The sequence below is a fragment of the Python bivittatus genome, unplaced genomic scaffold (genome assembly GCF_059951505.1).
Source record: "Python bivittatus isolate LINGU-HERP-01145 unplaced genomic scaffold, Pbiv_v1 ctg000330_np1212, whole genome shotgun sequence".
In the NCBI taxonomy this organism is placed as follows: Eukaryota; Metazoa; Chordata; class Lepidosauria; order Squamata; family Pythonidae; genus Python; species Python bivittatus.
Window position 1 is genome coordinate 14,387,136 of NW_028277058.1, and position 23,901 is coordinate 14,411,036.

The window sequence follows — 23,901 nt, forward strand, 5'->3', positions numbered from 1 at the left end:
ATTTATATTAGACTATAAAAATGGAAGCTCAAACACACGCGTTAAAAATGTAGTGCAGTTCTCAAGTCCAGCTTGACTTCTACTGACTGCATCTCTGCAATTTTCTTGACATTGATATGGAAGAAGTTTGTCATTGCCTTCTTTGGGGACTCTTCCATTAGCCAGTCTAGCTGCCAAATAGTCATCTGGGTCAACCTTGTTTGATTTCCAAAATCGGACATGATTGACTGGGAGCTGTCAATTGCTAAGGCAACCTACATAGCTGCATTATAGTATAAACTACGTTATACTATATTATTACATTAGAATATAACATTTTATTTATAATATTTACTTAAGGCCTGTTCTACTGTAGGAGGGAAATAAGAAAACCATTATTTCTGTGCATGATACATACATACACACACACTTATACATACACATACACATAGTAAACAGACTAAACAGTTTATACACTAAATCAAGGCCTGGCTATTTCTTTTGATAACTTAGTACAAAGTTATTTCATTGCCATATGGTTCATGATGTTTTTCATTGCATTCCCATGCCTCCACCTTTGAATTAAGCACTGGAAAGATCGGGATACAGAAGCTAAGGAATGGTCCTCATCTCCCCCTATTAGCTATGTTTCACCACCCTTGAATTCAAGATGGCATATCTATCCAGACTGCCTGTACTCCTACTCCATGATCTTCCCATCTTTTCCTATTTTTCTTGACCTGCTGCTACTAATGGCCTTGCTTTTTTTTGCTCTCTCCACCATGAAACATTTCTGCTCAGAACAATATGTGTGCTTCATATCTGTGCCCAGACCATCTTTTGAGTTCATGACCAAACTAAACATACATGTTTCAGTCCTCATGCAAACCACCAGAAGCTGATGTTCCTTTCACAGAACGTTCAGGCATTCCTAATACATTGTACTAAGCTTTAATTGCTGAACCAGGCAGTAAAATCTCAATTTACTGGACTGCTAACAAACCACTGGATACTAAATTGTAATGGACCATAAAAATACTACGTTTGGGAAATAATGGAGCTTCTTCAAGTTCAGAAATGGGAAAAGACAGCAAAATCAAGACTGAAGTCAGACCTTCATTTTCAACTATTAATGATCATTCAGATATCTTTCCAACATCTCAAGCTTATGCACATTTTCTAATTAGTTTAGGGGAAACTCTGTTAAAGTACTGACCAAATTCTTGGTAAAAAAGGAAAGTGAAGCTGGGAAAGTGAGGAAAACTCTTTCAATGATGCAAATTATAATTAATGATCTTTGAATTGAAAAAATAAGTTAGTAAAATGTTCATTGTTCTGTTCACCATATCTCACCAGAGGTCTCAAATTGGCAGTGATATACAAAAGATTCCTATGATCATGTGAATGGAAGACAAATAGGTAAGAGAGTCACTGTGGCTTGTAATAGTAAGCATACATATTATTGTACAGGAATACAAATTAGCTTGAAAATCAGAATATCAACACAAAAGACTGAAAGTATATTTCAGTTAAGCAGTTCAGAAGAGTTATTAAATACACATTGTAGACCAGCCTATACATTACATTTAGTGCACACTGTAGTGGTCATTACATTTATTGTAACTGTCACAATGTCACAATGCACACATAGAGAAAGCTTATTTCTCTGGATTACAATACAAGTTCCATTCTTTTGTAGCATAGTGATACTTCACCCAAGGTCCTAAGGAGCAGAGTTTGCATTGTAACCTATTTCATGTCTTGTCATTCTTGCATCCCTTCTGTAGATGCCCAAATATCTCTAACAAATATTTCCTAACCTTCCTGTCGAAGTATCAATGCATTTTTGAAGGTTTTACTTCCATGGCAGTCATAGTGGAAGAGTTGCCTGCACATGCACATTAGTACAGATAACCAGGAAAAGCTTTTGAACCTTCCCCAGGAGATGGCTGCCTTAAGGCTTTGAGGAGGGGTGCTTCACTTGCAGCAATGCACTTTGTGCCCCTTTGGAATGCTTTGCCTAGCCCTAATCAATTCATCCATAAGGGCTATCATCTTGTTTCAAGGATTCAATCTTCTTTAAAGGTTTGTTTAACAGAACAGTTTAACCAACAGAGGTGAATATGTGTAGCTCAGGGTTGAACTGTGGAGTCCTTGGGGTTCTCTGAGCTTGGTTCTTTTCTTGCAAACATTTCATTACCCGGCTAGGTAACATCTTCAGTGCTAGAATGGGATGGGGTTTGCTCTCTGTTTATATACTGTGGCATGCCCTGCAAGTGTTTGTGGGGGTGGGGTTTTTGTTTTATTCCTCTGTTAGTTCCTTGATTAGGGTATTGTTCACTGCTTGATTGTGTGCCTGGTGGTAGCCTCTGCTTATCTGGGTGATGATTGCTGGTGAGGAGATGTCTGGTCTTTTGTTTTCTTTTGTCTCTTTTGAATAGCGTGTAGATGCTGTTTATCTCTAAATGTCTGTTGATTGCTGCCTTGTCTGAATACCAAGCTTCCAAGAATTGCCTTGCATTTTTGGATTTAGCCTGGTCTAAAATGCTGGCAGTTTCCCAGTTAAAACTATGGTTCAGTCTGTCCATGTGTTGTGAGATTAAGGAGTTTTCATCATGTCTTCTGACTGCTAGTTGGTATTCATGGATGCGCTCTGCCAGTCTTCTGCCTGTCTGTCCTACATAGTGGTTGTTGCAGCCTTACACTGTATGTTGTAGATGACTCCTGTTTTTTCTTCTTGTGTTACTGGATCTTTTGGGTTACTTAAGATATTTTGGAGGGCATCTCCATAGCACACAAACCAACTAAAGCTCCACAGAACAATTTAATATGAAAATATTTTCCATTCTTTTGTATGCTTGCTAAAATGCTTGATGTGTTTTTTTTTTCAGTGAAATTCATTTAAAGTTTCATTTTTCCCAGAATCTTTTTTAAAAATCCTTTCTTTGTGTCTATTGCTCGAGTTGTGTTTTTGTCATGCTCTGTCTCTGTCTATTTATCTGAGAGTTATCACTCAGGAACATCACTTGTATTTTTCAATCCAAGGGAAACTTTTAATTATTTTCTTAATTCTGAGCAATGTTAATTATTTTCATTTAAACATTGTGGACGTTGGATGCAGCACAATTTTTCAGTTTCCACTTTAGGAGAAGCATTTCTTCTTGCCCTTATAAATTTCAAGTAGTTACATTTGCTGTGCAACAAGTATTGATTTGAAATGCCACAGTTTCAGTATAGTTCAGAGATAGTACAATTTTAAAAAATCACTTAAAAACTCGACCCTTCTAAACAGTTATTTTTATACTTCTGACTACAGTGAAATCAAATAACCTATGCTTTGTGTGAACTTTATGTAGTTAATAAAGGAGTAATTTATGCATCGTCTAGAACATTTTAAAAAGTTCAATAAAATCACAAAAAGCTGTGGCGAGGTAAGGCCAATTAGATGAGTAATATTCATTTTGATAAAGGATCTCAATGTGCACATTTGCTTAATGAACTGTACTTGGAAGAAATGATTTGGCTTGATCTGATCAATTATGTGTATTTTAAATGCATGCTGCAGACATCTATTCTTCAGAACAATTCCATCCTTCGCATTTTTATCATTATAGACTTCTGGTAATATGACTCAAGCATCATGACCACAGTTCAGTGGTATTTCAGATCACAAAGAAAGCAGTGTTTCTTTCAGTGATAGAAGCCAATAGGTTATTGTACAGTATTCCGGCCAGAATGTAAAATGTTTAAACTAATCAGTAAAAATGTCATTTATTTTAAAAGGAACTATACACAATATTATTTGTTCACATTTAGTGTTTTATTCTTTGCATACACTTTGAATTTATCAACATGAATTTATCATCAGAAGTCAGTATCCCCCTTGGCATCAGAATGTGGCTGAAGCAGGAGATCCTATTCAGTTGGGGAACATAATCCTTTTCATTATGTGCTACTATATCATTTTTTAAAAATTTAAATCCTATAAAGTATTCTGTTAGAGTAAGATCTGTCTTTGGACTAAGTTTTTATGGTCAGGAAAATGAATTTAATTTAGAAAGGCTACTGCTACTATTCTGTGGAAATGTTTAATCCATTGAATTTTCAGGGAACCTTTAACAATATGAGTTCAAAAAAGAGACAAGGAGGAAATAACTATTTTTGCAGCTTATTTCACATGTCTTTTGTGAATTAAATTTTCAGTAGCCACTGCCCAATTTCAGTCTTGTATGAACCTTTTAAATATCAGGGTATTATTTCATTGATCTTCTTGTTCATAACTATGATTTTCTGAATTACTCCCACTCTGTATCACATCTGTTAAGTCATCTGAGATATTTGGGAGAATGTTATTCATAATAATGCCGTTATTATAAATTGTTGCCCAGATTAGTAGAATCTTTTAGGTTGCTATTTGACATGCTTAGATAAAACTCAGTGTAGTTCAATCAAGTTAAGGAAGTTTATCAAGTGTTTAAATTCCCTTGATTTGTGCTGTTCTGTTTATAGTCTTTTTATTGGGTACTGACTGCTGATAGTTATTGAACTTACCTTGTCTGCTTCTTTCTCTAAGCGTTACTGAAATGAGTATTTGCAGATCAGACAGATGAAACTGTATAAGAAATACAGCATATAAAGCAGGGGCAAAAGGGAAAAGAAGGCACTATATAGTTTCAAGGATAGGACAGCTTTATGTTTTCAGCCCATTAGTTCTCTCACCAAGGTCTCCTGGCTTTTAAAGCAGAATCTATCAGGCCTCACTATGTAACAACATTTATGGTTAGTAAATGGTAAGTTGTCTGCTGTCCAGAAACTAATTCTGGATGTTCTTATCTACTTGGCATATGTTAGTAGCCTTGGCAAGTGATAATGATGACTTGTCCTCACATTTCTGCTTCCTAAACTTGATCAATTGATTCTTTGTAGTCTTTCACAAATCCATGGATGGGGAGCTTATTACAATTTCTTTACTATGGCCTTATCATTGACTGAAGTAGCTCATACAAGTATCAAAATCTGTAGGAGAGGAAATAGGCTGCCATCAAAGGTGGTTGAGCCTTCTAGTTTTCTGATTATCTGATTAAGTTTCTTGTTCATGCAGCTGGCAGACATAGATAATATGAAGCTGCCTTCTACTGAGTTAGGTGATGATCTAGCCAGTTCTCATTATTGCTTAGCAGCACCTATCTAAGAATTCTTATGGGGATTTCCATGCCTAGATGTGCCAGGAGGTTAACCTGTTTCTTGATTTGTGTATCATCTGGTCCTGTGCATCATTCATATGGGTCCTATGCCTGTTTGCAGAATTGTTAGGAACTTTCCTGGCAAAAATTGCCTGAATTTTGGAACGTATTCTGAAGTTTTTCTACTGAAAGCATTGGTACAAATTTTGTGGTTGCAAGGTTTGTCATTGTTGAAAGAAGCTCCTTATTCCTGGTATTAGTAATAATTGCCAAACCAAGCTGTACTATAGTAACCATAATGTGCATATCCAGCCTTCAGTATTGAGAGTGGTCACTTCTGAAGCAGCAGTCAATCTCACATTCAACATACATGATTATGAATTGAAGACTAGATTAGTTATGTTTATGGGATCTATAATCCATAAACTATATCTGTAGATAGTAGTTACTGTAGATGCAAAAACTATAGATAGTAGTTACTGTAGATGCAAAAACTGACCATACAGGTCTATGCCATTGAAAACTCCATATTCCAAATTTTCCATTTGACTATGATAACTCTGGCAGCTACATCAACTCTTCCAACTCTTTGAAGTGAGTATATCAAAAGGCTTCCTTATTTCCCATTACTGAGCAGTTGGAATCCATTTATAAGATCAAGAAGAACGGCTGCCAATTTCTGTTTCAGCTTCCAGTACCAAATTCCTTATTAGCGAAGACATTTCTATATTGCCCCAGTACCAGGACATATGCTGCATCAGTTGATGAGGAATGCAAACCAAATATAATGTGAAGATGCATGATGTCTATGACAGCACTTTAATATTGATAAATATTATGCTGGGATCAACACCTTTTGTGGGGGAAAAGTATCTATATTTTTAATCTATTTCCTAGATGATAAAAATGCAAATAGATATCTTTCAGTGGCAGCTAAAGTATTGAAGCAATAAATCACTGAGGTCAAGTGCATCAGCTGACTGTAGCTCTAATGCCATAGGTAGTGCACCATCTCTTTGGCACCATGCCTTGGTGCATTCAGCTTGTCTCAGGAAGCCAGAAATTCAATGTCATAAGATTCTAGGATTGAATTAGCCTCAGGTAGGATAAAGGTAACTCTTCATTGTGGACAATTGTGTTTATTGGCATAATTGTGTTTATTATGTAAAGAGTAAAGTGCTATATTATTTTTTTTCTATTGCCAATACCCTTACTCTCATTTATCCTAACTTCTTTAGCATCTCTTTTGGAACTTATTCCTATATTTGAACTTTACTATCTCTTGAATCATCATTAAATTCTGTTGCTATTATTCTGAGTTTTCTACCTTACGTTCCTTATGCTTTTACCTGGCTCTAACAGATCCCAAATGGTCTTAATCACTTAATCTTCTTCTATACTTTTCTTTTTTCTTTGTTTTTATTCAGCTCTGTTTATCCCCCATGTTGTAGCGTAACTTCATCTGATCCCAGACCTGTTGTGCTAATATCTCTGGAAGTGGCTTTTTGTCAGCCTTTTCTGTGCTTCTTTCTCCCTCAATAATCAATTGGGAGTCATCAAACTACATGTGGTATTTTTATGCTACTCTTAGCTAAATCACCAATCAAATCGTTAAATTCATAAATTGGGAATTATAGACATATTACATACCCAAGGGGACATTTGATTCATAAATCCATGAATTGGTTGTATTCACCCATATGTTGTTTTTCTTCCTTGGCAGACGTATTTATAATCTTCATTAAACAACATGCATAATTCAGTGTTACCAAAGTAGTAATGGTTTATTTCTGTTAATGTAGATATTTTAAGAATATAATCTTCTACAAAACATAATAGTCATTTTTATTAATTAAGATGAAAGATAATTGTATACCAAATGCATTAGAAATTTTTTTTTAAGGATTCTGTATATTTTCTTTAACTATATATTTTGAAGTTTCAAGTATGTCATTAAATTCATCATTCATTCTATATCACTCACTCTCCTGAATATATGTACAACTATATAGCTTGTACTTTTTCTGCACTGTTTTTGTTTTGCCTCAGCCTGTAATGTGACTAAGCCAACTCTGGCATATCTAGCTTTTTGCTGTTTATTTCATATTCTTTAAGTTCTTAAGCTTATAATTATTTTTTCTTTTGTTCAGACTTGAAAATAAACTCATCCAATGAAGACTTTTAAAACTTGTCATTCTCAGGGTCTCTAATAGCTTTAAGATGGTTAATAAGCAATTTCTGAAAGCAATTAGGAATGAGGTTTGCAAACTTAGTGTCCTTTAAAAGGCTCTGCCATGGTTGTGAGCAAGATGGCTGATCCTGTCATCACCTGTGCTCACATCCATGGAAAACTGCTGTTCTGAGATCTCCTTGTGAGGAGCAGCCATCTGGAGCACATGTGAGCAATCTCCCATCCTCTCCTTATCCAGAGAGGTTCCAAGGAATCAGTGTACTCACCAGTTCCTTGGTCTTTGCCACAGTCATCGGCTTGTTCGCAATGCCTCCCTCAGAAGTCCAACTCTGGCATATCTAGACAGCTAAGAAGGTTCACCCTGGTTAATTCTTGTCTACAAGGAAACATCAGAGTTGGGTATTAGACTGAAAAGTTAAAAAAAAAGAAAATCCCAGCAAAATCATATGAGATTTGAGATAGTGGACAAGATACTACTGCTGTCCTCTAATAAGATTAAAAACTAAGAATTGAAGAGGAATGCATTAAACAAATTGCCAGTGTGGGGATGATGTGGAACAAACAGGATATTCCATAGAATACAGAATTAAAGAACATGAAAGAACATCAAGCTTGAAAACACCAGGCAGCTCAGCCTTGTCTGAATATTAATCACAAGGGCCAAATCACAAAATAGACCTGGAGTACATTAGAACCCTGACATGCTGCAGCTGATATATTTTCCCCAAATGTTATAAGTATCCACATAATTTAAATAAGAGGAAAGTTATCAGTTGTTACCTACATGGTGGTTAGCGCTTGGTTTGAGGGTATAGTATTCTACTCCATTGAACCCAAGCCATATATAAGGACATAACATCTGTTGCCAAGTTCAGTTTCAGATCTGCTTTGTAGAAGCTAGCAGGATGGCTAATAAAACATCAGTGCATATTCATTGTTTCAGATGACAATACCAAGAATGCCTACAATTAGTTAAGTCAACTCAGTCGGGTGGACCAATGCTACCATCGATACTCTTGATTTTTTTGCAATACTTTTGTATATTGTATCTGGCTATGATGTAACTAAGGAAGGAAGAGAGAGGGAGACTGGTTCTGTGAGAAATACAATCCCACAGCTGCTACTTAAGCTCCCTTTCTTTTCCCCTCTTTTCACAGTTACATTATGATGTACAGTCTAAGTTATATAGAAAATTACTCTGAAAGAAAAAATATAGCCACAATAACATGAAGTAAGGTACTGATTTTATGTGGGCTTCCAGAAAACTGAACAACAACCCCAAAAATGATTGTGGCAATAAATTTCTTTTACAGCTTGTGACAGGCTGGTTTTAGCAAAATATGGCCTTTGAGACCAATATTATCTGTTTTGTAAAGTCTGAATTGCTATTTTAGTTGTCTGCTTACTTGATGTATGGTATCTGCTGCTGCTAAGCACAAGTCAGTCTATAATAAAGCTGCCCTTGTCCATGAACTTATTGTGGATGAGGGGGGCTGACCTGGCATGTATTGCTGAAACCTGGGTGGGCCCAGAAGGGAATATTCCTCTTCTGAAGATGTGTCCATCTGGGTTTCAGAGTGGCACCACCCACAAAACCAGAATAGGGGTAGGTAGAATAGCTGTTGTTTTCCAGGAAACCCTAATAGCTTTCAGAGAAACCACTTCAGACAACCCTGTAGTTGAAGTTAGGCTCTAGGGATTAGCTGAGTCTGTTGCTGCTATACTGGCATCCTACTGCACAGCAACATCCCTCCTGCTCAATTCAGTTGCTGTATTGGTGGCGGAGTCTCCAAGAATGCTAGTACTGGAAACGTGGTTCAGGAGATAATAGCCACTAGGCAACCATGGACCTAGATTATTGAGGGCTGACTCTCACTGGTGGTCACACCTTGTTTTTGTCTAAGACCTGATCTGAAGGTAGAGGAAATTACCATCAGTTCTTTGTCATGGTCAGATCACTCTCTGGTTGCTTTTCACCTGACCGTGCTGTTTCTGCCTCCTGTCCCCCCCTCTACATACACGGGAGCTTGGGTTTATTAGATTAGCCACCTTAGGTGACTAATAGCTTCAGAGAGAAAGTAGTTTTTTTTTTTTCCTGGGGATCTGGTGGGCAGTTCAGCCAGGGCCTTAGTCACCACCTGCAGTGGGAGAGTGTTGAGGACCTTAGATCTTTGCAGGAAGGGGTGGTTCTGCTTGCCTTGATAGAAGTGATTGTCTTCCCATTCCCTCTTAAGAGGTGATCACTAGATCCAACAGTTCTGTACAACTTTCATCCAATTTCCAGGTGTAGAGAATCAAGAGATGACCTTGAGAGAAATACGCAAGAACCATTATATAAGGAAAGAGGGCTGGAACGTTCCTTAATGAAACAAAATAATATACAGAAGAGATTCCGGCAGGCTGCTCTCTGATTCATTGGGATATAAGAAGGGTAGAGAAGGTGTAAAGCACAATTGGGCTTGTAAGATTCTGTTTTTATAGCCTATCTCACTAAAGTATAGTTCAGTTCTTCCAGTGGAGTATGTTTCCTGATCTGGTCTGTCCAGTATCAACCTTCCCTAAAAAGGTGGTTGGCCTGCAGATCAATACAGCCATGGAAGAAATATATTATCTGGCCCCCTTTCCAGTCTGGTCTGGCCCCCCAGGATTCAGGCCTGATCATAGTACTAAAACAATATTGATCATACTAGTCAATGGCATTTGGTGGACACAGAATGTGAGTGGTGCATCCATCCTGGTCCTCTTTGATCACTCAGAGGCCTTTGATATCCTTCTGGGGTGGCTGCACTGGTTACCAATAAGCTTTTGGGTGCAACACAGGGTGGCTTGTCAGAAGGCGTGACTGTATGAGGGATTGCCTTTATTGTTTCTGCCCACCTGGTAAGATCTGATAGAATGGGTATGCTCCAGTTCCCATCTTTAAAATAATGTTGTCTGATGAGACCTAGGAAGTGTGCCTCCTCTGCTGCAATGCCTGCTCTCTGGAATAGTATCCCCAAAGGTTCAAGTTGTCCCAACACTGCTGTCCTTTAAATGGATCCAGAAGAACTGACTTTTTCACCAGGCTCTGGGTTAGGGGAGTATGTACCTTCTGAGGGAATTGTATGAATGTTTTGGGATTTTTTTTTTTAACTTGTATGCTGCCCAGAGTCATTTTGAGTTGGGCATTTTTATACAGCTAATTAAAAAATAAATAATTCTGTGGCATCTATCTTGCATTTTGTCATTTTTAGAGCTTCAAATTATTTCTGCAAGTTCATCATTTCCATTAATTGGTTTAGTTCACAGTTTACTTATGCATAAGAAAAAGGGTTGTTTTTTTAAAAAAAAATCTTGTAACTAAACTGCATATCCCGCATGTTTTCTACTACTATGCATTTGAATCATTTCTAACATTTAAAGTAGTTCCCTGTATGTACTAGGCTGTAGACTAATTTATTATTGAACCCTGTTAATGTACATGAATGTGGTATCCAAAGAACACTGTTTCAAAGAACTTGAAAAGCATACTGCTTTGATAATTGCATTTTTTTTTTTTTTTTTTTGTCTGCGCTCAGTCATTGCTGACCCTGCAGTGACTGCTTGGACGAGTCCTTGCAGTTTTCAAGGCAATTGTTTTTCGGAAGTGGTTTGCCAGAGCCTCCTTCCTAGAGCAGAGCCCAGCTGGCGAGCGCAGGAGGCGGGGTTTCCGTTGCTTCGCGCCCTTTTAAGGCGTGCACGGTTTTTCGCGCTTACCAGCAACTGCTCCCAACTTCTTTTTGCAAGGCGCCGCCAGCATTTTTCCTCCCACCGGAGTGAGAGTCCCCATTTATCTACTCACGTGAGTTTTCGACCTGTTGGGTTGACAGGAACTGGGGAGGAAACAGGAGCTCACCCTGTTTAACGCGAAGGCTGGACTCGAACCGCTGAAGCGTCGACCATTTCTGGCCGGCAGCTTTCAGCGTCATTAAGCCGCTGCGCCACCGCGTCCCCCACTGATAATTGCATATTGTCCACCAAATCTGAAAACATTTTTAAAAGAAGAGAAATAGCTAGAATTATAACTTTAGGCACTTTATTTTGCGTGTTGAAATTTATTGATATATTTGTCAGTGTTGATGGCTGCCTCTAATGCAATCAGAATGACAAATGTTAAAAAGGGTGCATGGGGAGTAGTCTTCGGTATTGGATTATTGCAAATTGCTGAATCTAGGGCTATCTTTCATGCTGGCCAGAAGCTACACTAAGTGTAAATACTACAGTTAGGTTGTTGAACAGGGAAACCCACCACAAACATATTAAACCTGTCAATTTGTTCTCAGATTTAAGGTAATTATGACACTACAAAGACTTATACAGCTGAGAATCTAAATATTTAAAGATAACCTGTTGCCTTATGTACTTAATGCTCAAATTACTCCAAGAGAGATGTCTGTCAATGAAGGGAAGAGATTCTTGACAAAAGTGCCTGGTTGTTGAATCCAGTACAAATGGGATAGATTTTTAAGTTTTCAGCATGAGCTGAAAGACACTTCCCTAAATCAATTCACCAAAACATTTGCTTAAATTGGTGTTGTCATGCCTTCTAATCATGTTTGATAATTATTCTGTATAGATATTTATGGTTTTAAGAATATTATTTTTAGAGTTTTTTTAACTGAATTACTCCTGCTTTTTTAAATTTATTGTATTGCATTTAATAGTTCACTTTGGGAGCTGGTTTTTTAACAGTGAGAAATAGTGTTAAGGTTTTCTACAAATAATAAGGAAACAAAGAATAAATACATATTATTTATACAAAATACATTATATGTATTCTTGATTTTAGTTGTCATAATGGCAAACTTAACTAGAGATAGTATGACATTTTCATTTTTGTGAGTTAAATCAAAAATGGATATTTTATTGTAGCCTAATAATAACCTCAGGGGTTTTTTTTCAATAGAAAAATATGTACATGGAAGAGACTTTCCATTTGGATAGTGGGAAGTCAGTATATTATATTTTTTCTTAGTCTATAGCTTTGAAGAATATTGAAGAAGTCCTTAGTTGTGTGAATCTATTTATTAACATTGAAACAAAGCATTAATGTTTTAAATATGTTATTTAAATTTACATTAAATTAAGCAGTCATGACAGTTGGAATAGAAATCCAATAAATATATAAATAAATTTATTTTTCTGTAATGAAAAATATTTTACATATTTTTTTTAAAAATTGTAAATTATTTTCACTTTTTGTTTCCTGACAACTGATCATCTTTTGTTTATTTATAAGATTTATATAACATTTCAATTTAGTAGAGATCTAATCTTTTAAAATGTATTTATCTAAGAGTACCTCTATTTGAATTAAATGAGATTTACTTTTGAATATATACATTTAGAATTCTACCATCAGTTATGCTGATAGCAGTTGTACAAATTCCAGTGAAACTAGTATACATTATTTAAGCATGTAAAACAAACATCTTTTCCCAGTTCTAACAGTGTGGGGGAATGGGGATGTGAATCTGCTGCTGTTTTAGGCCATGCTAACACACATTGTTCTGGGTAGAAACTATGGACTTATCATTTTTCTCCTAGGATGGGTCTGTGGTTTTGTAACTGGTTCTTCTGAATCCAAGGTTGCATTCATTCTCACTGCTCCTTGTTTGAGTCATGCTGCTAGGAAATAATCTGGTATAAAAATTCCAAGTTTAGTATGATCTTTGGTTGTAGAATATAGCCAAGTTTTTAAAACTCTTGTTAATTTGTTCTAGTACTATATATTCAATTCTTATGGTTAATAATTTGATCAACATGGCAAATTGTATTTTAACAAATTGAAAAAGTTGTTATATGTTGGGCTGTACCAAATGCACAGTTTCTTAGAAACATACCTCACTTGGAATCAGGAGACTTAATTTTAACTAAATAGAATAATTAGTTAAATGGATTTCTTGTAAAAGTGCACAACAAATCTTCAGGTGCAAATCCAATTAATTCCAATATCTTAAATTATACTGGACTGACAATAGTTCAAAGTATAAGCGAGACTGACAGCACAATCCTAATGTGTAGTGTCAGACTTAGTTATAGATAATAATAAATCCAGAAATCAAATAGGTTTGGTATGGATTTTGAGACACACCATCTTCTTTTGAAAATTTTGAGTGCCCTGTTGAGTAGCTTCTGTTTGAAAAGTAGTGGGTCACAACTAGAGGTGAAAAGGGGATGGGTTTCAAAAGTATTTAGTCTTTAATGGGCGTACTGTTGTAGTGAAGCAGTGTGCAGAAATAATTCTGATTAGACTTGGTCAATCAAGCTACAAAATCAGTTCTGTCCTTCTCCTATTCATATTTAAAGAATGGGAGAAGTATCATTGTTCCAAGCAAACGTTTAGAATTTTCTACAAAAAGCTGTTTTTTAATTATGTAATTGAATTCATTTATACACTGAGATATTATCAGATGTGGAAAAGATAAAAATAACTATAAGACAATCTGGATTAAAAGAAGAGATAATACGAATTGGGGAAGTAATGTTACTGATAAAAATTAAATACCCATTGATTTCAGAGGAAGAATTAGGTATACACTTAATTCCATCCAGTGAATCTAATGATACTGAAAAATGTTTATCTTTTCCTAGTTTTAATAAAATTAATATTAAATTAAGCTCATACTTAATTTAGAATCCATACATAATTCAGTTTCATATTGGCAAGTGCTATTAAAAGTTGCTGTTTTTTTTTAAAAAAATGTCCTATTAGCTGTATGAAAAAAGCAAAGAAAAACAAGCTGAATATATAAGTCATTGTCAAATAAAGCAAGTTTGGTGTTATTATCTATTAACTGAAACCTAACTTTACTAATATAATAAATATCTACAATGGCCATAGTTAAAGAGCAGATTAAAGGTGTCTCTTGCATAAGAAGTCATCTGTCTATGTTTATTGTTAACTGTCCAAACAATATACTTTGAAGTAGATTATGTTATAGGGTAACAGTTACATAGTGACTGAACTTTTGTGAAGATTCAGAATATGAATTGGTCTTCAAGGAAATGAAGTGGGCTTCAAAGGAACAATTCTTATTATTTTGAGCATGCCAAATGGTAATGGAAACATTTTTTGAGTTGATTTTTTTTCTAGAACTCACATTGTGTGCTCTGACAGCAAAGATATATTGTTTTTATAGATGTCATATTTTTCCATAGAGGAAAGTTTGAAAGGCATCATTGTTCTTGGCTAAATGTGTCAAGGCAATGGCTTGAAAAGCAAAAAAAGCAAAAGTGATAAATCTGGTGCATCAACTTTGTATTTAAATGTGGTCATTTTTTCTTACTCATTCTGACTTCAGAGAATTTTCCTTTTCCTGTGCTGAAAGGCTCCTTTGTCTATAAACAGATTATTTCTAGAGTTCCCATCATTATCTGACCAGAACCAAGTTCTTGGCTAATTAGCAAATACTACAGTAGTTAGTTAGGTCAAAATAAAACAGATCTGTAAGGTTTTTAAAGAAGCAATAAAAGGAGGAAATCTGAGGGGAATTTTGAGAGTTAACTGATTTCACACTTATTCATTTAATAGTTATATAAATACCACTTTTTGTAAGAAATGCTTACTGCTGTTTAAATTTAAATAGAACTAGTTTTTGGAGACAGCTAAGCAGATTTTCTTGCTTTAAATACAGGGAAGCATTTAACCCCTATTGTATTGCTATAGAGCTCTTGCTGATCACACAGAGAAACTTGGGAGGTCCAGAGAGGATGCAGTTGACCATTTAAAAACAGCCTGTTTTGTACAACTTCCGAATGCAGACTAGCAGCAATTGGATTCAGTAACACAGTGATTTGTCAGCAAAATTAGAATGAAAAGAATTCATTCAGTCTTTTCATTTTTATGTTAAAATATGAGAAGCAGCAGAAAAGCACAATAATACTTTTGAAGATATGACTATTACAGCTGGTTAATAGTCTGACATTCTGTTTGTTATTGTATGCTTGTTTCTTCCACTTCATCAGTTTCGGTAAGTCTGTGCTGATATAGAATTTGCAAAAATGTTAAAATAAATCAATTGGCTGTAATACATTTACTTTTTTTTTTTAGATTTGCTGATATGAATCTTCTATTTTAATAACAATAATGTATGACCACAAAACTTATTTGCAAGTTTTCTGTTGTTTTCTATGCAAAACGCTGGTATACTGTTCTGTGATTTTGACTGTAAATGAAAAGGAAGAGATGAGGAAATATTGCAATTTGGATTGTTATTCCTATCTTATATACATATATGTATATAAAATATTTTAAGCAAGTAACCAGTTTTTTTCCTGTTGCAAGTTTGTTTTAAAATATTATGTATCTCAAAAGACATGCTGTTTTATCTGATTTAACTAATGAAGCATTGGTATATACAAGTAATCAAATAATTCCCTTCTTGCTTTTGTCACTAAAACCTCAATTTAAAAGACAGTATATTTCTTTTTCACCATTGTCCAACTTAGTCAGACAAAAGCAAGTTGTTGGATGACTGCTATATGTACGGAAAAAAACATATGAGTAATTTTTGACAAATATTTGTATTTGATTCAAGATGTATTACTATGAGAGTTTTATGTTCTTCTTAACACACAAACACATGCACAGGGTGAGAGAGTATACCTTTTCTACATTAGAGCAGTTGAAATCTTAGTACAAAGTGAAGCATTTTTTAATCCAAATGGAAGAGATTTAAACAAAGTCTGTAAAGAACTTGGCAGATGGAGTTGTTCAAAACAGGGAACCACTTTGAGGCTGAAATATATAAGGCTAACAGAGTTCCCATTGTTTTTTAGAACTAACCTGATTGAACAGAGGTATTTCAGTACATCTACCAGATATTATAAATTGTGATATATAGACGGAAAAGTCAAACTATAATTTTCTCTGCTATTGGCTACTGTGGTAGTAAAGACAATTTCCCTGATAAAATTTCTTACGCACTTAGAGATATTTAAAGAAAATACCCTCATCCATAAATCTTCGTTTTTTTTAATTACTGTTTGATTAGGAAAACCAAAGGTCAACTTTGACTTTTCAAGAGATGTTGAATTTTAGAATATTGTGGCCAAATTATGTAGTCATCTTTGTTGATCGCTTCTGACTGTTGGTTTCAGTTTCAAATATAAAGATCCTTGGCATATTATCTACTTCTAAAATATTTGCTATAATTTCAAATTAGGTAACAGCTACATGTATAGTTTTCTTCCATTTTCTAAACATGTTACTTTTAATAAATAACTTATTCTCACATTGATCATGAGGATAACGCCAGGTGTTTTCATAAGAGTGGATTATTTATTTTTAGGCTTATGCTAAATATTGTTGTTCTAACCATTAACTTCTGAAAGATACAAATTCAAGATTTCTTAGCCAGCAGACTTGTAGCTTGGTTCATATGAATATGCAGCAAAATACAACGTTCAGTAAAATTTACAGGTTTTGACATTTGTACTTAGAATTTAATTACTTAGCTAAGTAACTCCAGTAAAGAAAACAGAACCAAAATATTATCTCCCTTAATGTAAACTATATTAGCTATTCACTATGGATATATTTTGTTCATTATATTTATTTATCATTTATTTATATTTCAAATTTAGTCACCGCCCATCTCACTCAAGAGCAACTCTGGGAGGTTTACAATAAAAGCAAGAATAAATACTAATTAAAATACAATAAAACAGTGTTCTTAAATAAATAATGTATTCCAAGGGAGAGATAGTAAATGAAAAGTTATTAGTCAATGGGAGCCCATTCAGGGTGCTAACCACTCCCAGGATTGGTTACCTCTCCTCCTGCCTGACGCAAATTGGCAGAGCTAGGTCTTCACCCATTTCTGGAAGGCCAGGAGAGTGGGGGCCCACCTCACCTCTGGGCAGAGAGTGTTCTATAGGACGTAGACAACAGCAGAGAAGGTTCTCTTCCTAGACCCCACTAGTCAATGTTATTTTGTGGACAGGGTCCACAACATACCTTCTCTGGATGACCAGGTGGGATGGGTCGATATAATGGGGATGAGACAGTCCCTCAGGTAACATGGTCCCATGCCATGTAGGGCTTTAAAGTAATGATCAATACCTTGAATTGGACCCAGAAGCAAACTGGCATCCAGTGCAGTTCCCACAGCAAAGGTGTTACATGTGCCATCCTTGGAACACCCAAAATTGCCTGCGTGGCTGCATTCTAAACCAGCTGTAGGTTCTGGATACTCTTCAAGGGTAGCCCGATGTAGAGTGCATTTCAGTAGTCTATACAGGAAATGACTAGGGCATGAGTGACTGGATGGCTTCCTGATCCAGGAAAGGGTGTAACTAGTACACAACACGAAGTTGAGCAAAGGCCTTCCTGGCCACAACTGCTACCTGCTTCTCAAACAGGAGTCGTGAGTCCAGGAGGACCCCCAGATTCCGCACTGGGTCTGTCTGGATAGTGCAACCCCATCCAAAACCAAAGATGGTAAATTCCTGGATACAGAGGAGCCCCCATCCCACAACCACTCTGTCTTAGCAGGGTTCTGCTGAAGCCTGTTGCTCCCCATCCAGACCCTCATAGCCTCCAGGCACCGCAAAAGAGTGGTCACACCATCCCTTAAATCACCCGGGATGGAGATGTATAATTGGGTATTGGAATTGGTGGCATGAGCGGGGAAGATTCTGGAATGGAACTTCAAGGTTGTCAGGAGGGGGGAGAGACATTCCAGGGCAAGAGCCTCCTCAGCCTGCAGCAGGAGTGTGGGAAAATGAAGAGGATGAGGCTGGCCCCTCCCTGAGTCACATGGGTTATAGCCACTAGTTGCTTTAGCATAGGTTTAGTCTGGTGAGATTTTGTCTATTATGTGCAAGCTAATAAAGGAACTGAAGTGTACTGGATTGCCTCGTGGTTGTTCTTGGGCTGAACCTGACAGCAGATGATACGTCATCCCATGGTGGCAGATGATCGCACCCAGTGGTTTCATGTAGATGTTAAAAAGGAGCAGAAAAAGTACCGAACCCTGTGGCACCCCACAAAGGAGAGGCCACAGGCTGGACCTCTCACTCCCTATCAAAACCCATTGGGACTGGCCTTGAAGGAAGGAGGTGAACCAGCACAAAACTGTGCTGCCCATCCCAAACACCCCAAGCCGACCCAAAAGGATACCATGGTTGATGGTATTGGAAGTCGCTGAGAGATCAAGAAGAGCAAGGATGTATGTACTACCCCTATCCCGCTCCTGCCAGAGATCATCCAAAAGTGTGACCAGTGCTGTTTCTGTCCCATGTCTGGGCCTGAAACCCAACTGAAAAGGGTCCAGATAATCCATTTCATCCAGGATCCTCAGAAGCTGCAACGCCACCACTTTCTCAACCACCTTCCCTAGAAAGGAGAGGTGGGAGACTGGACAAAAATTGTCCAGTACAGTGGGGGACCCAGTGACGGTTTCTTGAGAGGAGAGTGCACCAGCACCTCTTTGAGGGCCAGAAACACTCCCTCCCTCAAGGATGAATTTATTGCCTGGATCCACTCACAATTCACCTCCTGAGCTGTCATAACCAGGCAGGAGGGACAAGGATCTAATTGACAAGTGGTGGCATGTACAGCCCGGAGGATCCTGGCCACTTCCTTAGGCTCAACAGGATCAGGATAAATACATTCCCCAGGTATCTCCACAGGCCATGCCACATGCTTGGTATCCAACTGGGGACAGATCCGAGCAATTTTATCTTCCAGATGCTCTGAAAACTCCTCTGTGCAGTCCTGCAGGTGGGTCACTGGATCCACCTTTCCCAAAACGGATTGAGTGATCTTAAACAGGGCCGCTGGGTAGCATTCTACGGATGCGATAAGAACAGAGAAATCTTTATATGCATATAAAAACACTCTATTCTTCTTAACATTCCTCTGCTTTCCTTAATTCCATCACTTTCATAGATTAAGATAGCCTAAGATACCATAGAAAATTGTTGGCTAGAATCTCAATTCAGATGTTATTGAATTATTAGTTGAATAATAATGAGCCTTCCTAGTAAGACTTGTTCCTTACCAGTATCATCCAGATAAAATCAATTATACATTCTGCATGGAGTTTACAAGAGAAAAAAGATTATTTAATGTAAGTAAATCCTGGAAACAGAACTATAGAAGAAAAACATTTGTAGATACCACAGCATCTGTTGACTGCACATCAGCAAATCCTGGGTCATGTGGAAACTAGCATGTATCTGTAAAGTCTTTCTTCCCATAGTTATCCATACTGATCACATGAATGCTTTCAGGAAGCTATCATTTTAATGATGCTGGCAGTGACAAGAGTTATCCTGTAGGTTATCATGTGCTGAATACTTCCAAAGTAGGCCTTTGATCTATTCAAAATATTGCATTACGAACAGTTTTGATAATTGGGACAGGTATATCATGATCAAGGAAGCACCAAAGCCAGCAGAGGATAGTAGCATCACAATAGAGGAAAAAGATCTTGGCCTGATTTGTACATAGTGATAAGCTAGCATATACTGTAAAAAGGTAAAAAAAAGGTGACTCGTGATGATTTTCTGTGTTGTTTTCTTGTCAATATTACATTAATGGTTCTCCTTACCTTCCTCTGGAATGTTTTTCAATTTCTTAGTCTATTGTATAGTTTTGGTATTCTATCGAGGTTTCCCATACGTGCATATCTACTGAACCCAGATATCAACCAGGTGCTGCCACCTGCTAAGACTAGTTTAATCATATTTTATTCAGTAAACCACAACTGGCTGGGTGCATACAACAGAGTAAGCCATAAACTGTGGTTTATAAACTATAGTGAGTGGGCTTACACAGCAGATTAAGCCAAGACCAACAAACCATATTAAGGATTATTGCAATAATTATTTTGGTCATTTACTCCAACATAAGTATCTTCATGCCTGATCTTGGGAGCCTTTCCCTCTGCATAGTGACTTTTAATGCAAATAAATCATATAGTTTTAAATGTTTTAAGAACATAAAAATTAAGACTGGGAAAAGTATTGTAAATCTTCAATCAAATTATTCTTTTCTTTCAGATCCAGTAGCTTCTTGAAAACCAATACAAAATAGAGGATAAATTCCTTAAGACTTAAAGAAAGGTAAAACCATTTTAATTTTTTCACAAATGTTGTTAGTTCCTGGGAGATAATTGATAAATAAAATATAGTGAATTAAAATTTTTTACATTTAATGACATAAGTGGTTTCTGGCAACCATTACTGGTAAAATTCTGAACTTGAACCTGTGATGTGATCGGTAATTCTGTGTGTATGCATGTAGGTTTTAACCCTGGTATTGTTATGGATTCAACCGCTGCTTATTCAGCTGTTTTGTTTGTGATTTTTGGATATTTGTGCAGCAGAATACAAGAGTCTTGCAGAAGATCATTATTGTTGTCTCACAGATAGAGGGAACATGATTTTCTTCCTGCTAGCATGATATCTATGTAATTCTATTGTATAAGAGCAAAGGAAACTCCTGTTAGCAAAAAATTATAATGAAAAAGGAGTGAGAAATATAAGAAATTGTCCAATCTAGCTTCTTATTACGATCAATCTTCTAAACAGTGTGATCAGCTTCAAATCCATTATCAACGTTAGTGCTGTTACTGTTTTCGCTGATCCCTGGCGTCTGACAGTCAGATTCGTTGTGCAAGGTTAGTTAAGTAAGATAATCAAATTATTAAAAATATACAGTTAAGATATGCCACTCTACATGAAATTAGCTTCCAAGCGATAAAAATGCCACAGTGGTAAATGGAAAAAAGGTAGCTATCAGAGCAAGTTATAAAGATAAATATGTTTTGATAGCATAGGTATTTGAAAATAGATGAAACATTTCCCGTACCACTTTGTCAGTTTCAACAGTTATTTACCCCGTAACTTTTAACTACTGCAGCATGTTCCACATGAGACTATCCTTGAAAAGTGATCAGAAGTTTCAGTTGGTACGAAATGTGCTGTTTGGGCTGCTAACTGGTATACAACATAGGAATTACATGATGCCATGTTGAAAGACCAGCACTTGGTTACCTCTTGTTTCTAAAGCATAGTTTAAGGTACTCGTTAATCTGCAAATAGCTTAGTACAGTGGTACCTCGGGTTACGAACGCCTCTGTTAACGAACTTTTCGGGTTACGACCAGCTCCGGCCGCAAAAATTTACCTCGGTTTGCAAACTCCACCTCGGGTTACGAACCGGATCCGCGGCCGTTTTCCCTCCCGTAACACGGTCCGCAGCCATTTTTCCGCCCCTGACACGTGGTCCACGGCCATTTTCCGCCCCTGACACGTGGTCCACGGCCATTTTCCGCCCCTGACACGTCCGCAGCCATTTTTCCGCCCCGACACGTGGTCCGCGGCCATTTTTCCGCCCCGACACGTGGTCCGTGGCCATTTTTCCGCCCCTGACATGTGGTCCGTGGCCATTTTTCTGCCCCTGACATGTGGTCCACGGCCATTTTCTGCCCCTGACACGTGGTTGTAGGGAGGGGGACTCTCCCTCCAAGCAATAGCTGCCTCCCTATCCTCCATGCCAGAACAGATTAACGGTAATTACCTTATGGTAATTGAATATTGAACCTTATGGGGAAATTTGCTTCGGGTTGCGACCAATTCGGGGTGCGACCAGAGTCATGGAATGAATTAAGTTCGTAAACCGAGGTTCCACTGTATTTATTATCTGAGGGACACTCTCTCTTATTATGAACTTGTATAGACTAACGATTTGCAAAGAAAGTGATTCTGAATATGCTTCCTTGTTGCTCACGCAGGAAACAATTTTTTCCTGTGTCATTCCCAGGTTAGGGAATGGACTCACTTGGGAGTTGCATTTAGCCCATTATCTTTACCTTTAGAAGAGCAACAAAGTCTCATCACTTTTCCCAGGAATTTGCACTGTCCTATTAGGAGGATGAATACCGACTTTCTCACAACGTTCTTTGGTTTCTGACTGCATTGTAAGGGATATGAGATTAACATTCTGGTAGAGTAGAAGTGACCCATGACCACTCTTACCTTAGTGGTCCTCAAAGCTATTAAAACATATACAGAAGTTCCAGATAGATTCACATGTCTTCTCCAAAGGTTCAAGGAATATCGTTGTGGGGTAGTCTTGTCCTCATATTCTCCAACTCCCACACTTTCTGTATATGTGAGCAAAGATTCTTCTTGTGTAGTACAGGAAGGAATTCTGATTTGTAAATGTCTGTGAAAGTACATCGTTTCATTCATTCACACATACACACACACACACACATATATATCACACACACATACACACACAGAAAAACAATTTATAAAGTAAGAGCAAATATCTGGCTTGATCTATATTCTCATCTCTTGAGTACCTGGATAAGGGGACTGAATTTCTTGTTTCATAAATAAGAATTATAGGAACAATAGGAATAAAAGAAGAAAAAAGTATTTTACTTACTAAAAATAACAAGTAAGCTTATAAATTTTATACCTTCCATACCAGATTACACTATCTTTTCATCAGACAAGATAACCAGAGGGTTAGCTATTGAGTTGGAAAGGAACCATTTGCTTTGTGAGTGTAGGTCAAATAAGCATCTTACTTCTTAGAGAACTGAAATGGCAGGAAAAGAAAAGCCTTGAATATTGATGTGTCGTAAAATTATCCTCACCTCATGAGTAGGAACACAGATTACCAGCTCAGCTGAGTTTTTGTTTTCAAATTTTGTAATTTTATTTATGCAGCCCTGTAAAATAAAGGTAGTTACACATCACATTGTTTTTCGTGTTTCTGTGCATCACACATTCAGATCTGCCCCATGAAAACATTCCTACATTTTCAAAAGCTAAGTTTCCAGTGGGACACACTCTCTACTTCACATTCCCACACTGAGAATAGCATGAAATACCTTAATTTGTCTTTTACTGCCACCGTAACAATTTGAAGCATTTTGTGTTTATTGTTGAAGAATTCTTCTTGGCCTATGGCCTCAAGATCATTCTTTCAAAAATGCACTGATTGTGTGAATAGTCTCCCTGCAACAGAGGAACACTCTGTGTCTCTTTTGTTCAGGCAAGGGCCTTCAGGTTGAGACTTGTATTTATTGTCAGAATGACATGCCATCAGCACCTGCAAGCTTGAGGTTCACTTTGGGAGCAGGCACTTCACACTAATACATCATTGCTTCTCACTCTCATTTCTTAAGCCAGTCTTTTAAAAGCCTTTGTTTGGCTTCTGTTCTGGACCATTTTTTCATTACAGCTAAGGCTACTGCACTTCAAAAGGATGTAGCATCTTCTCCATTTGAAGTAGTCATGGCCTGCTCAGTGCAGATAAAGTATGTTACTGCTAATGACCACAGATTCCAAACCTCCCTTATCACTGGGTACATCTGCTGCGATCTTAAGCTTGAAAATATGAAAATCTAAACATTTATTACGCTAATTACTGGAAACATCTGACGTCTATTATCAGTATCAATCTTTATCCATACTCTCTGGCTTTTGTTACCCTATCCAATATCCTTTCTATTATAAATGCAAGCTCAAAATCTGAAGATGAACATTGGGATCCTTTGTA

The 23,901-nt window shown here is 37.1% G+C and overlaps 1 protein-coding gene across 6 annotated transcripts in view; it reads left to right on the forward strand.

Annotated features, from left to right (window-relative positions):
• The window catches only part of NRCAM (neuronal cell adhesion molecule), a 121,343-nt gene that overhangs the window by 24,385 nt on the left and 73,057 nt on the right, over window positions 1–23,901 (forward strand). For all 6 annotated transcript variants that reach the window (XM_088141732.1, XM_088141731.1, XM_088141733.1 and 3 more), the window contains exon 2: window positions 20,383–20,445. The gene's annotated coding sequence lies outside the window, so the exon portion shown is untranslated. The remainder of the gene's footprint in view (window positions 1–20,382; window positions 20,446–23,901) is intronic.